General features: G+C 33.7%; 1 protein-coding gene across 1 annotated transcript in view; it reads left to right on the top strand.

The window, feature by feature from the left end:
• The window catches only part of KCNC1 (potassium voltage-gated channel subfamily C member 1), a 328,150-nt gene that overhangs the window by 136,757 nt on the left and 175,661 nt on the right, over window positions 1-15,732 (top strand). The gene's annotated exons all lie outside the window — the stretch shown is intronic.

The raw sequence follows: 15,732 nt of genomic DNA on the forward strand, positions 1-15,732 counted from the left end.
CACGAGCCATCCTCAAGCGATGTGAATAGGTCAGCGTCTGAGGAAGAGTCTGCTTTTAACAGCTGCGGCTGAGCTATGTTTAATTTAGACTGAGTCACCTGTGCATAAGTGACCTGATTATTGTGATTGAGAACTGGAGTTGACTTATGACTATCACAGACAAGTCACATTAAGCAGAGTGACGTAGCCTGCACATTGACAGTAGAATTGCAGTCAAATTAAAGGGACATTGTATATTAAATTTTTCTTTACATAAATGTTTTGTAGATGATCCAGTAATATAGCCCATCTGGTAGTATTTTTGTAACAATGTATACTTTTACTTATTTTTTCATAACATTGTGCTGATTTTAAGACTCCTAACCAAGCCCCACAGTGCTAGATGTATACTGATGTCTACAGATTCCTGCAGACTCCTGTTTATGATATCTGTCTTTTTCATATGCATTCATCTGCTATTTTTGTTTACCCAGCCCCTTTCACTGGGTGTCCTAGACTAACCTCATCAACAGAGCTAAACTATGAGCTTCTAAGTAAGTTTTAAATGGTTTTATATTCGATTTTTATATCAGTATCTGTACATATTCTGTATAGTAGTGTCAGTTACATGCAGTTATATGACAATTAGTATATACTGTATATTTATATCTATATCTGTACATATTCTGTATAGTAGTGTCTATTACATGCAGTTATGACAATTAGTGTATACTGTATATTTATATCAGTATCTGTACATATTCTGTATAGTAGCGTCTATTACATGCAGTTATATGACAATTAGTGTATACTGTATATTTATATCAATATCTGTACATATTCTGTATAGTAGTGTCTGTTACATGCAGTTATATAACAATTAGTGTATACTGTATATTTATATCAGTATCTGTACGTATTCTGTATAGTACTGTCTGTTATATGCAGTTATATGACAATTAGTGTATACTGTATATTTATATCAGTATCTGTACATATTCTGTATAGTAGTGTCTGTTACATGCAGTTATATGACAATTAGTGTATACTGTATATTTATATCAGTATCTGTACATATTCTGTATATTAGTGTCTATTACATGCAGGTATATGACAATTAGTGTATACTGTATATTTATATCAGTATCTGTACATATTCTGTATAGTAGTGTCTGTTACATGCAGTTATATGACAATTAGTATATACTGTATATTTATATCAGTATCTGTACATATTCTGTATAGTAGTGTCTATTACATGCAGTCATATGACAATTAGTGTATACTGTATATTTATATCAGTATCTGTGCATATTCTGTATAGTAGCGTCTATTACATGCAGTTATATAACAATTAGTGTATAATGTATTTTTATATCAGTATCTGTACATATTCTGTATAGTAGTGTCTATTACATGCAGTTATATGACAATTAGTATATACTGTATATTTATATCAGTATCTGTACATATTCTGTATAGTAGTGTCTATTACATGCAGTTATATGACAATTAGTGTATACTGTATATTTATATCAGTATCTGTACATATTCTGTATAGTAGTGTCTATTACATGCAGTTATATAATAATTAGTGTATACTGTATATTTATATCAGTATCTGTACATATTCTGTATAGTAGTGTCTATTACATGCAGTTATATGACAATTAGTGTATACTGTATATTTATATCAGTATCTGTACATATTCTGTATAGTAGTGTCTATTGCATGCAGTTATATGTAATTAGTGTATACTGTATATTTATATCAGTATCTGTACATATTCTGCATAGTAGTGTCTATTGCATGCAGTTATATGTAATTAGTGTATACTGTATATTTATATCAGTATCTGTACATATTCTGTATAGTAGTGTCTTTACATGCAGTTATATAACAATTAGTGAATACTGTATATTTATATTGGTATCTGTACATATTCTGTATAGTAGTGTCTATTACATGCAGTTATATGACAATTAGTGTATACTGTATATTTATATCTGTATCTGTACATATTCTGTATAGTAGTGTCTATTACATGCAGTTATATGACAATTAGTGTATACTGTATATTTATATCAGTATCTGTACATATTCTGTATAGTAGTGTCTGTTACATGCAGTTATATGACAATTACTGTATACTGTATATTTATATCAGTATCTGCATATTCTGTAAAGTAGTGTCTATTACATGCAGTTATATGACAATTAGTGTATACTGTATATTTATATCAGTATCTGTACATATTCTGTATAGTAGTGTCTGTTACATGCAGTTATATGACAATTAGTGTATACTGTATATTTATATCAGTATCTGTACATATTATGTATAGTAGTGTCTATTACATGCAGTTATATGACAATTAGTGTATACTGTATATTATCAGTATCTTTACATATTCTGTATAGTAGTGTCTATTACATGTAGTTATATGACAATTAGTGTACACTGTATATTTATATCAGTATCTGTACATATTCTGTATAGTAGTGTCTATTACATGCAGTTATATGACAATTAGTGTAAACTGTATATTTATATCAGTATCTGTACATATTCTGTATAGTAGTGTCTATGACATTCAGTTATATGACAATTAGTGTATACAGTATATTTATATCAGTATCTGTACATATTCTGTATAGTAGTGTCTATTACATGCAGTTATATGACAATTAGTGTATACTGTATATTTATATCATTATCTGTACATATTCTGTATGGTAGTGTCTATTACATGCAGTTATATGACAATTAGTGTATACTGTATATTTATATCAGTATCTGTACATATTCTGTATAGTAGTGTCTATTACATGCAGTCATATGACAATTAGTGTATACTGTATATTTATATCAGTATCTGTACATATTCTGTATAGTAGTGTCTATTACATGCAGTTATATGTAATTAGTGTATACTGTATATTTATATCAGTATCTGTACATATTCTGTATAGTAGTGTCTGTTACATGCAGTTATATGACTATTAATGTATACTGTATATTTATATCAGTATCTGTACATATTCTGTATAGTAGTGTCTATTACATGCAGTTATATGACAATTAGTGTATACTGTATATTTATATCAGTATCTGTACATATTCTGTATAGTAGTGTCTACTATATAAAGTTATATGACAATTAGTGTGTACTGTATATTTATATCAGTATCTGTACATATTCTGTATAGTAGTGTCTATTAAATGCAGTTATATGACAATTAGTATTGTATATTTATATCAGTATCTGTACATATTCTGTATAGTAGTGTCTATTACATGCAGTTATATGACAATTAGTATATACTGTATATTTATATCAGTATCTGTACATATTCTGTATAGTAGTGTCAATTAGATGCAGTTATATGACAATTAGTTTATACTGTATATTTATATCAGTATCTGAACATATTCTGTATAGTAGTGTCAATTAGATGCAGTTATATGACAATTAGTTTATACTGTATATTTATATCAGTATCTGTACTTATTCTGTAGATTAGTGCCTATTACAGGCAGTTATATGACAATTAGTATTGTATATTTATATCAGTATCTGTACATATTCTGTATAGTAGTGTCTATTACATGCAGTTATATGACAATTAGTGTATACTGTATATTTATATCAGTATCTGTACATAATCTGTATAGTATTGTCTATTACATACAGTTATATGACAATTAGAGTATACTGTATGTTTATATTAGTATCTGTATATTCTGTATAGTAGTGTCTATTACAAGCAGTTATATGACAATTCGTATATACTGTATATTTATATCAGTATCTGTACATATTCTGTATAGTAGTGTCTAGTACATGCAGTTATATGACAATTAGTGTATACTGTATATTTATATCAGCATCTGTACATATTCTGTATAGTAGTGTCTATTACATACAGTTATATGACAATTAGTGTATACTGTATATTTATATCAGTATCTGTACATATTATGTATAGTAGTGTCTATTACATGCAGTTATATGACAATTAGTATATACTGTATATTTATATCAGTATCTGTACATATTCTGTATAGTAGTGTCTATTACATGCAGTTATATGACAATTAGTGTATACTGTATATTTATATCAGTATCTTTAAATATTCTGTATAGTAGTGTCTATTACATGCAGTTATAGGACAATTAGTTTATACTGTATATTTATATCAGTATCCATACATATTCTGTATAGTAGTGTCTATTACATGCAGTTATATGACAATTAGTGTATACTGTATATTTATATCAGTATCTGTACATATTCTGTATAATAGTGTCTATTACATGCAGTTATATGACAAGTAACGTATACTGTATATTTATATCAGTATCTGTACATATTCTGTATAGTAGTGTCTATTACATGCAGTTATATGACAATTAGTGTATACTGTATATTTATATCAGTATCTGTACATATTCTGTATAGTAGTGTCAGTCTGTTACATACAGTTATATGACAATTCATGTATACTGTATATTTATATCAGTATCTGTACATATTCTGTATAGTAGTGTCTATTACATGCAGTTATATGTCAATTAGTATATACTGTATATTTATATCAGTATCTGTACATATTCTGTATAGTAGTGTCTATAACACGCAGTAATATGACAATTAGTGTATACTTTATATTTATATCAGTATCTGTACATATTATGTATAGTAGTGTCTATTACATGCAGTTATATGACAATTAGTATATACTGTATATTTATATCAGTATCTGTACATATTCTGTATAGTAGTGTCTATTACATGCAGTTATATGACAATTAGTGTATACTGTATATTTATATCAGTATCCATACATATTCTGTATAGTAGAGTCTATTACATGCAGTTATATGACAATTAGTGTATACTGTATATTTATATCAGTATCTGTACATATTCTGTATAGTAATGTCTATTACATGCAGTTATATGATAATTAGTGTATACTGTATATTCATATCAGTATCTGTACATATTCTGTATAGTAATGTCTATTACATGCAGTTATATGACAATTAGTGTATACTGTATATTTATATCAGTATCTTTAAATATTCTGTATAGTAGTGTCTATTACATGCAGTTATAGGACAATTAGTGTATACTGTATATTATCAGTATCCATACATATTCTGTATAGTAGTGTCTATTACATGCAGTTATAGGTAATTAGTGTATACTGTATATTTATATCAATATCTGTACATATTCTGTATAGTAGTGGCTAGTACATGCAGATATATGACAATTAGTATATACTGTATATTTATATCCGTACCTGTACATATTCTGTATAGTAGTGTCTATTACATGCAGTTATATGACAATTAGTGTATACTGTATATTTCTTTCATGTAATTAACAAGAGTCCATGAGCTAGTGACGTATGGGATATACATTCCTACCAGGAGGGGCAAAGTTTCCCAAACCTTAAAATGCCTATAAATACACCCCTCACCACACCCACAAATCAGTTTTTACAAACTTTGCCTCCAAGGGAGGTGGTGAAGTAAGTTTGTGCTAGATTCTACGTTGATATGCGCTCCGCAGCAAGTTGGAGCCCGGTTTTCCTCTCAGCGTGCAGTGAATGTCAGAGGGATGTGAGGAGAGTATTGCCTATTGAATGCAGTGATCTCCTTCTACGGGGTCTATTTCATAAGGTTCTCTGTTATCGGTCGTAGAGATTCATCTCTTACCTCCCTTTTCAGATCGACGATATACTCTTATATATACCATTACCTCTACTGATTCTCGTTTCAGTACTGGTTTGGCTTTCTACAAACATGTAGATGAGTGTCCTGGGGTAAGTAAGTCTTATTTTCTGTGACACTCTAAGCTATGGTTGGGCACTTTATTTATAAAGTTCTAAATATATGTATTCAAACATTTATTTGCCTTGACTCAGAATGTTCAACTTTCCTTATTTCCAGACAGTCAGTTTCATATTTGGGATTATGCTTTAATTATCATATTTTTCTTACCTCAAAAATTTGACTTTTTCCCTGTGGGCTGTTAGGCTCGCGGGGGCTGAAAATGCTTCATTTTATTGCGTCATTCTTGGCGCGGACTTTTTTGGCGCAAAAATTCATTTCGTTTCCGGCGTCATACGTGTCGCCGGAAGTTGCGTCATTTTTTTGACGTTATTTTGCGCCAAAAATGTCGGCGTTCCGGATGTGGCGTCATTTTTGGCGCCAAAAGCATTTGGGCGCCAAATAATGTGGGCGTCTTATTTGGCGCCAAAAAATATGGGCGTCGTTTTTGTCTCCACATTATTTCAGTCTCATTTTTCATTTGCTTCTGGTTGCTAGAAGCTTGATGTTTGGCATTTTTTTCCCATTCCTGAAACTGTCTTATAAGGAATTTGATCTATTTTGCTTTATATGTTGTTTTTTCTCTTACATATTGCAAGATGTCTCACGTTGCATCTGAGCCAGAAGATACTACAGGAAAACCTCTGCCTGCTGGATCTACCAAAGCTAAGTGTATCTGCTGTAAACTTTTGGTAGCTATTCCTCCAGCTGTTGTTTGTATTAAATGTCATGACAAACTTGTTAATGCAGATAATATTTCCTTTAGTGATGTACCATTGCCTGTTGCAGTTCCCTCAACATCTAAGGTGCAGAATGTTCCTGATAACATAAGAGATTTTGTTTCTGAATCCATAAAGAAGGCTTTGTCTGTTATTTCTCCTTCTAGTAAACGTAAAAAGTCTTTTAAATCTTCTCTCTCTACAGATGAATTTTTAAATGAACACCATCATTCTGATTCTTTGGACTCTTCTGGTTCAGAGGATTCTGTCTCAGAGATTGATGCTGATAAATCTTCATATTTATTTAAGATGGAATTTATTCGCTCTTTACTTAAAGAAGTACTAATTGCTTTAGAAATAGAGGATTCTAGTCCTCTTGATACTAATTCTATACGTTTGGATAAGGTTTTTAAAGCTCCTGCGGTTATTCCAGAAGTCTTTCCTGTTCCTAATGCTATTTCTGCAGTAATTGCTAAGGAATGGGATAGATTGGGTAATTCATTTACTCCTTCTAAACGTTTTAAGCAATTATATCCTGTTCCGCCTGACAGATTAGAATTTTGGGACAAAATCCCTAAAGTTGATGGGGCTATTTCTACCCTTGCTAAACGTACTACCATTCCTACATCAGATGGTACCTCGTTTAAGGATCCTTTAGATAGAAAAATTGAATCTTTTCTAAGAAAAGCTTATCTATGTTCAGGTAATCTTCTTAGACCTGCTATATCATTGGCTGATGTTGCTGCAGCTTCAACTTTTTGGTTGGAAACTCTAGCGCAACAAGTAACAAATCGTGATTCTCATGATATTATTATTCTTCTCCAGCATGCTAATAATTTCATCTGTGATGCCATTTTTGATATTATCAGAGTTGATGTTAGATTTATGTCTCTGGCTATCTTAGCCAGAAGAGCTTTATGGCTTAAGACTTGGAATGCTGATATGGCTTCTAAATCAACTCTACTTTCCATTTCTTTCCAGGGAAACAAATTATTTGGTTCTCAGTTGGATTCTATTATTTCAACTGTTACTGGTGGGAAAGGAACTTTTTTACCACAGGATAAAAAGTCTAAAGGTAAAAACAGGGCTAACAATCGTTTTCGTTCCTTTCGTTTCAACAAAGAACAAAAGCCTGATCCTTCGTCCTCAGGAGCAGTTTCAGTTTGGAAACCATCTCCAGTCTGGAATAAATCCAAGCCTGCTAGAAAGGCAAAGCCTGCTTCTAAGTTCACATGAAGGTACGGCCCTCATTCCAGTTCAGCTGGTAGGGGGCAGGTTACGTTTTTTCAAAGAAATTTGGATCAGTTCTGTTCACAATCTTTGGATTCAGAACATTGTTTCAGAAGGGTACAGGATTGGTTTCAAGATGAGACCTCCTGCAAAGAGATTTTTTCTTTCCCATGTCCCAGTAAATCCAGTGAAAGCTCAAGCATTTCTGAATTGTGTTTCAGATCTAGAGTTGGCTGGAGTAATTATGCCAGTTCCAGTTCCGGAACAGGGGATGGGGTTTTATTCAAATCTCTTCATTGTACCAAAGAAGGAGAATTCCTTCAGACCAGTTCTGGATCTAAAATTATTGAATCGTTATGTAAGGATACCAACGTTCAAGATGGTAACTGTAAGGACTATATTGCCTTTTGTTCAGCAAGGGAATTATATGTCCACAATAGATTTACAGGATGCATATCTGCATATTCCGATTCATCCAGATCATTATCAGTTCCTGAGATTCTCTTTTCTAGACAAGCATTACCAATTTGTGGCTCTACCGTTTGGCCTTGCTACAGCTCCAAGAATTTTCACAAAGATTCTCGGTGCCCTTCTGTCTGTAATCAGAGAACAGGGTATTGTGGTATTTCCTTATTTGGACGATATCTTGGTACTTGCTCCGTCTTTACATTTAGCAGAGTCTCATACGAATCGACTTGTGTTGTTTCTTCAAGATCATGGTTGGAGGATCAATTTACCAAAAAGTTCTTTGATTCCTCAAACAAGGGTAACCTTTCTGGGTTTCCAGATAGATTCAGTGTCCATGACTTTGTCTTTAACAGACAAGAGATGTCTAAAATTGATTACAGCCTGTCGAAACCTTCAGTCTCAATCATTCCCTTCGGTAGCCTTATGCATGGAAATTCTAGGTCTTATGACTGCTGCATCGGACGCGATCCCCTTTGCTCGTTTTCACATGCGACCTCTTCAGCTCTGTATGCTGAACCAATGGTGCAGGGATTACACGAAGATATATCAATTAATATCTTTAAAACCGATTGTTCGGCACTCTCTAACGTGGTGGACAGATCACCATCGTTTAATTCAGGGGGCTTCTTTTGTTCTTCCGACCTGGACTGTAATTTCAACAGATGCAAGTCTCACAGGTTGGGGAGCTGTGTGGGGATCTCTGACGGCACAAGGAGTTTGGGAATCTCAGGAGGTGAGATTACCGATCAATATCTTGGAACTCCGTGCAGTTTTCAGAGCTCTTCAGTTTTGGCCTCTTCTGAAGAGAGAATCGTTCATTTGTTTTCAGACAGACAATGTCACAACTGTGGCATACATCAATCATCAAGGAGGGACTCACAGTCCTCTGGCTATGAAAGAAGTATCTCGAATTTTGGTTTGGGCGGAATCCAGCTCCTGTCTAATCTCTGCGGTTCATATCCCAGGTGTAGACAATTGGGAAGCGGATTATCTCAGTCGCCAAACGTTGCATCCGGGCGAATGGTCTCTTCACCCAGAGGTATTTCTTCAGATTGTTCAAATGTGGGGGCTCCCAGAGATAGATCTGATGGCCTCTCATCTAAACAAGAAACTTCCCAGGTATCTGTCCAGATCCCGGGATCCTCAGGCGGAGGCAGTGGATGCATTATCACTTCCTTGGAAGTATCATCCTGCCTATATCTTTCCGCCTCTAGTTCTTCTTCCAAGAGTAATCTCCAAGATTCTGAGGGAATGCTCGTTTGTTCTGCTAATAGCTCCGGCATGGCCTCACAGGTTTTGGTATGCAGATCTTGTCCGGATGGCATCTTGCCAACCATGGACTCTTCCGTTAAGACCAGACCTTCTGTCTCAAGGTCCTTTTTTCCATCCGGATCTGAAATCCTTAAATTTAAAGGTATGGAGATTGAACGCTTGATTCTTGGTCATAGAGGTTTCTCTGACTCCGTGATTAATACTATGTTACAGGCTCGTAAATCTGTATCTCGAGAGATATATTATAGAGTCTGGAAGACTTATATTTCTTGGTGTCTTTCTCATCATTTTTCTTGGCATTCTTTTAGAATACCGAGAATTTTACAGTTTCTTCAGGATGGTTTAGATAAGGGTTTGTCCGCGAGTTCTTTGAAAGGACAAATCTCCGCTCTTTCTGTTCTTTTTCACAGAAAGATTGCTATTCTTCCTGATATTCATTGTTTTGTACAAGCTTTGGTTCGTATAAAACCTGTCATTAAGTCAATTTCTCCTCCATGGAGTTTGAATTTGGTTTTGGGAGCTCTTCAAGCTCCTCCGTTTGAACCTATGCATTCATTGGACATTAAATTACTTTCTTGGAAAGTTTTGTTCCTTTTGGCCATCTCTTCTGCTAGAAGAGTTTCTGAATTATCTGCTCTTTCGTGTGAGTCTCCTTTTCTGATTTTTCATCAGGATAAGGCGGTGTTGCGAACTTCTTTTGAATTTTTACCTAAAGTTGTGAATTCCAACAACATTAGTAGAGAAATTGTGGTTCCTTCATTATGTCCTAATCCTAAGAATTCTAAGGAGAAATCATTGCATTCTTTGGATGTTGTTAGAGCTTTGAAATATTATGTTGAAGCTACGAAATCTTTCCGTAAGACTTCTAGTCTATTTGTTATCTTTTCCGGTTCTAGGAAAGGCCAGAAAGCTTCTGCCATTTCTTTGGCATCTTGGTTGAAATCTTTAATTCATCTTGCCTATGTTGAGTCGGGTAAAATTCCGCCTCAAAGAATTACAGCTCATTCTACTAGGTCAGTTTCTACTTCCTGGGCGTTTAGGAATGAAGCTTCGGTTGACCAGATCTGCAAAGCAGCAACTTGGTCCTCTTTGCATACTTTTACTAAATTCTACCATTTTGATGTATTTTCTTCTTCTGAAGCAGTTTTTGGTAGAAAAGTTCTTCAGGCAGCGGTTTCAGTTTGAATCTTCTGCTTATGTTTTTTTGTTAAACTTTATTTTGGGTGTGGATTATTTTCAGCAGGAATTGGCTGTCTTTATTTTATCCCTCCCTCTCTAGTGACTCTTGTGTGGAAAGATCCACATCTTGGGTAGTCATTATCCCATACGTCACTAGCTCATGGACTCTTGTTAATTACATGAAAGAAAACATAATTTATGTAAGAACTTACCTGATAAATTCATTTCTTTCATATTAACAAGAGTCCATGAGGCCCTCCCTTTTTTGTGGTGGTTATGATTTTTTTGTATAAAGCACAATTATTCCAATTCCTTATTTTATATGCTTCGCACTTTTTTTCTTATCACCCCACTTCTTGGCTATTCGTTAAACTGATTTGTGGGTGTGGTGAGGGGTGTATTTATAGGCATTTTAAGGTTTGGGAAACTTTGCCCCTCCTGGTAGGAATGTATATCCCATACGTCACTAGCTCATGGACTCTTGTTAATATGAAAGAAATGAATTTATCAGGTAAGTTCTTACATAAATTATGTTTTATATCATTATCTGTACATATTCTGTATAGTAGTGTGTCTATTACATGCAGATATATGACAATTAGTATATGCTGTATATTTATATCCGTATCTGTACATATTCTGTATAGTAGTGTCTATTACATGCAGTTATATGACAATTAGTGTATACTGTATATTTATATCAGTATCTGTACATATTCTGTATAGTAGTGTCAGTCTGTTACATACAGTTATATGACAATTCATGTATACTGTATATTTATATCAGTATCTGTACATATTCTGTATAGTAGTGTCTATTACATGCAGTTATATGTCAATTAGTATATACTGTATATTTATATCAGTATCTGTACATATTCTGTATAGTAGTGTCTATAACACGCAGTAATATGACAATTAGTGTATACTTTATATTTATATCAGTATCTGTACATATTATGTATAGTAGTGTCTATTACATGCAGTTATATGACAATTAGTATATACTGTATATTTATATCAGTATCTGTACATATTCTGTATAGTAGTGTCTATTACATGCAGTTATATGACAATTAGTGTATACTGTATATTTATATCAGTATCCATACATATTCTGTATAGTAGAGTCTATTACATGCAGTTATATGACAATTAGTGTACTGTATATTTATATCAGTATCTGTACATATTCTGTATAGTAATGTCTATTACATGCAGTTATATGATAATTAGTGTATACTGTATATTCATATCAGTATCTGTACATATTCTGTATAGTAATGTCTATTACATGCAGTTATATGACAATTAGTGTATACTGTATATTTATATCAGTATCTTTAAATATTCTGTATAGTAGTGTCTATTACATGCAGTTATAGGACAATTAGTGTATACTGTATATTATCAGTATCCATACATATTCTGTATAGTAGTGTCTATTACATGCAGTTATAGGTAATTAGTGTATACTGTATATTTATATCAATATCTGTACATATTCTGTATAGTAGTGGCTAGTACATGCAGATATATGACAATTAGTATATACTGTATATTTATATCCGTATCTGTACATATTCTGTATAGTAGTGTCTATTACATGCAGTTATATGACAATTAGTGTATACTGTATATTTATATCATTATCTGTACATATTCTGTATAGTAGTGTGTCTATTACATGCAGATATATGACAATTAGTATATGCTGTATATTTATATCCGTATCTGTACATATTCTGTATAGTAGTGTCTATTACATGCAGTTATATGACAATTAGTGTATACTGTATATTTATATCAGTATCTGTACATATTCTGTATAGTAGTGTCAGTCTGTTACAGTTATATGACAATTAGTGTATACTGTATATTTATATCAGCATCTGTACATATTCTGTATAGTAGTGTCTGTTACATACAGTTATATGACAATTCGTGTACTGTATATTTGTTTCAGTATCTGAACATATTCTGTATAGTAGTGTCATTTACATGCAGTTATATGACAATTCGTGTATACTGTATATTTATATCAGTATCTGTACATATTCTGTAGATTAGTGCCTATTACAGGCATTTATATGACAATTAGTGTTGTATATTTATATCAGTATCTGTACATATTCTGTATAGTAGTGTCTATTACATGCAGTTATATGACAATTAGTATATACTGTATATTTATATCAGTATCTGTACATATTCTGTATAGTAGTGTCTATTACATCCAGTTATATGAGAATTAGTGTATACTGTATATTTATAACAGTATCTATACATATTCCGTATAGTAATGTCTCTTACATGCAGTTGTATAACAATTAGAGTATACTGTATATTTATATTAGTATCTGTATATTCTGTATAGTAGTTTCTATTACAAGCAGCTATATGACAATTAGTATATACTGTATATTTATATCAGTATCTGTACATATTCTGTATAGTAGTGTCTAGTACATGTAGTTATATGACAATTAGTGTATACTGTATATTTACATCAGCATCTGTACATATTCTGTATAGTAGTGTCTATTACATGCAGTTATATGACAATTAGTGTATACTGTATATTTATATCAATATCTGTACATATTCTGTATAGTAGTGTCTATTACATGCAGTTATATGACAATTAGTGTATACTGTGGGTTGTTAGTTCATGTGTGTCATATAGATAACACTGTGCTCATGCACGTGCAGTTCCATGGAGTCAGCTTTGATTGGCTAAAATGCTTGTCTGTCAAAAGAACTGAAATAAGGGGCAGTTTGCAGAGGCTTAGATACAAGGTAATCACAGAGGTAAAAAGTGTATTTATATAACTGTGTTGGTTGTGCAAAACTAGGAAATGGGTAATAAAAGGATTATCTATCTTTTTAAACAATAAAAATTCTGGTGTAGACAGTCCCATTAATGTACCTTTTTACCTCTGATTACCTTGTATCTAAGCCTCTGCAGACTGCCCCTTTAGTTCAGTTCTTTTGACAGACTTGCATTTTAGCCAATCATAATAATAAGTAACAGATGGATAATTACTCTGTGCGTGACCTTGAAAAGCAAAGCAAGACTCAGGGGGATATCTATCATGCCGTCAACTTTGTTGAATTCGACGCACCAATATGCTCGCCTAACATCGCGGCTGTGGACCTGAAAACGCTCTCCATATTTATAAAAAAAAACGGCAAAAAGACACACACTAAGTAGGGGGCGATGAGCATCGGACTGTTGTTAACTAGCAGTCATCGATCTCGCGTTAATTCAGCTTTTTACCAACTTTATGTATACCCTGTCACTAAACGCCGCCACTATACTGAAATGTTTAACCCCTATCCTGCTGTTCCCGGACCCTGCCGCCACGTAAATAAAGTTTTTAACTCCTATCCCGCCGCTCCCGGACCCCGCCGCCACCTAAATAAATGTATTAACCCCTATCCTGCTGCTCCCGGACCCCACTGCCACCTAAATAAATCTATTAACCCCTATCCCGCCCCTCCCAGACCCCACCGCCACCTAAATAAATGTATTAACCCCTATCCCGCTGCTCCCGGACCCCACTGTATTAAACCATAAACCTCTGGCCTCCCACATCACTACCACTAACTAAACCTATTAACCCCTAAACCGCCAGCCCCCCACATCGCCATAAACTAAATTAAGCTATTAACCCCTAAAACTAACAACTCACTAACTTTAAATTAAAATGACAGCATCCTTATATTATAATAAATTTAAACTTAGCTGTAGAATTAAAATAAACTATTTAAAACTATTAATTAACCTACCCTAACTATTATACTACAATTAAATTAAACTACCAATTAAATTAACTAAATTACATATTAAAAACCCTAACCCTACTAAAATTATTTAAATATGCTATGAAAACTTATAAAATATTACTAATTACAAAAAAAAAATAAACACTAAGTTACAAAAAATAAAAAACACTAAATTACGGGGGGAAAACACATTATCAAAAGTAAAAAAAAATTACACCTAATCTAATAGCCCTATCAAAATAAACTACAATAAACTACCAAATAAAAACCCTATCTAAAAATCTAAACTAACCTAAGCTCCACATTGCCCTGAAAAGGGCATTTGTATGGGCATTGCCCTTAAAATGGCATTTAGCTCTTTTACGTGCCCAGACCATACTCTAAAAATAAAACCCACCCAAAAAACCCTTAAATAAACCTAACACTAACCCCCAACGATCCACTTACAGTTATTGAAGTCCCGCTTGAAGTATCCATCCAGCCGGCAAGAAGTCTTCATCCCAGCGGCCTCTTCCATCTTCATCCAGCCGGCGAAGTCTTCATCCAAATGGCATCTTCTATCTTTATCCATCTGGCACGTAGCGGGTCCATCCTGAAGACATCCGGCGCGGAGCTCCTCTTCGTGGCCGTAAACTGAAACTTGAATGCAAGTGACGTAATCCAAGATGGCATCCCTTGCATTCCTATTGGCTGAAAGGTTCCAATCAGCCAATAGGATTAGAGCTGCTAAAATCCTTTTGGCTGTTCCAATCAGCCAATAGGATTGAGCTCTCATCCTATTTGCTGATTGGAACAGCCATTTGGATGAGAGCTGCTCAAATCCTATTGGCTGATTGGAACAGCCAATAGGATTTTAGCAGCTCTAATCCTATGTAAGTGGATCATCGGGGGTTAGTGTTTTTGGGGGGGTTTATTTTTAGAATAGGGTCTGGGCAGGTAATAGAGCTAAATGCCCTTTTAAGGGCAATGCCCATACAAATGCCCTTTTCAGGGCAATGCCCATACAAATGCCCTTTTCAGGGCAATGGGGAGCTTAGGTTATGTTTGATAGGGTTTTTATTTGGTGGGGTTGGTTGGTTTGGTGGTGGGTTTTACTGTTGGGGGGTGTTTGTATTTTTTTTTACAGGTAAAAGAGCTGATTTCTTTGGGGCAATGCCCCACAAAAGGCCCTTTTAAGGGCCATTGGTAGTTTATTTTAGGCTAGGGTTTATTTTTATTTTGGGGGGGCTTTTTTATTTTGATAGATGTA

The sequence above is a fragment of the Bombina bombina genome, chromosome 7, assembly GCF_027579735.1.
Source record: "Bombina bombina isolate aBomBom1 chromosome 7, aBomBom1.pri, whole genome shotgun sequence".
Lineage (NCBI taxonomy): Eukaryota > Metazoa > Chordata > Amphibia > Anura > Bombinatoridae > Bombina > Bombina bombina.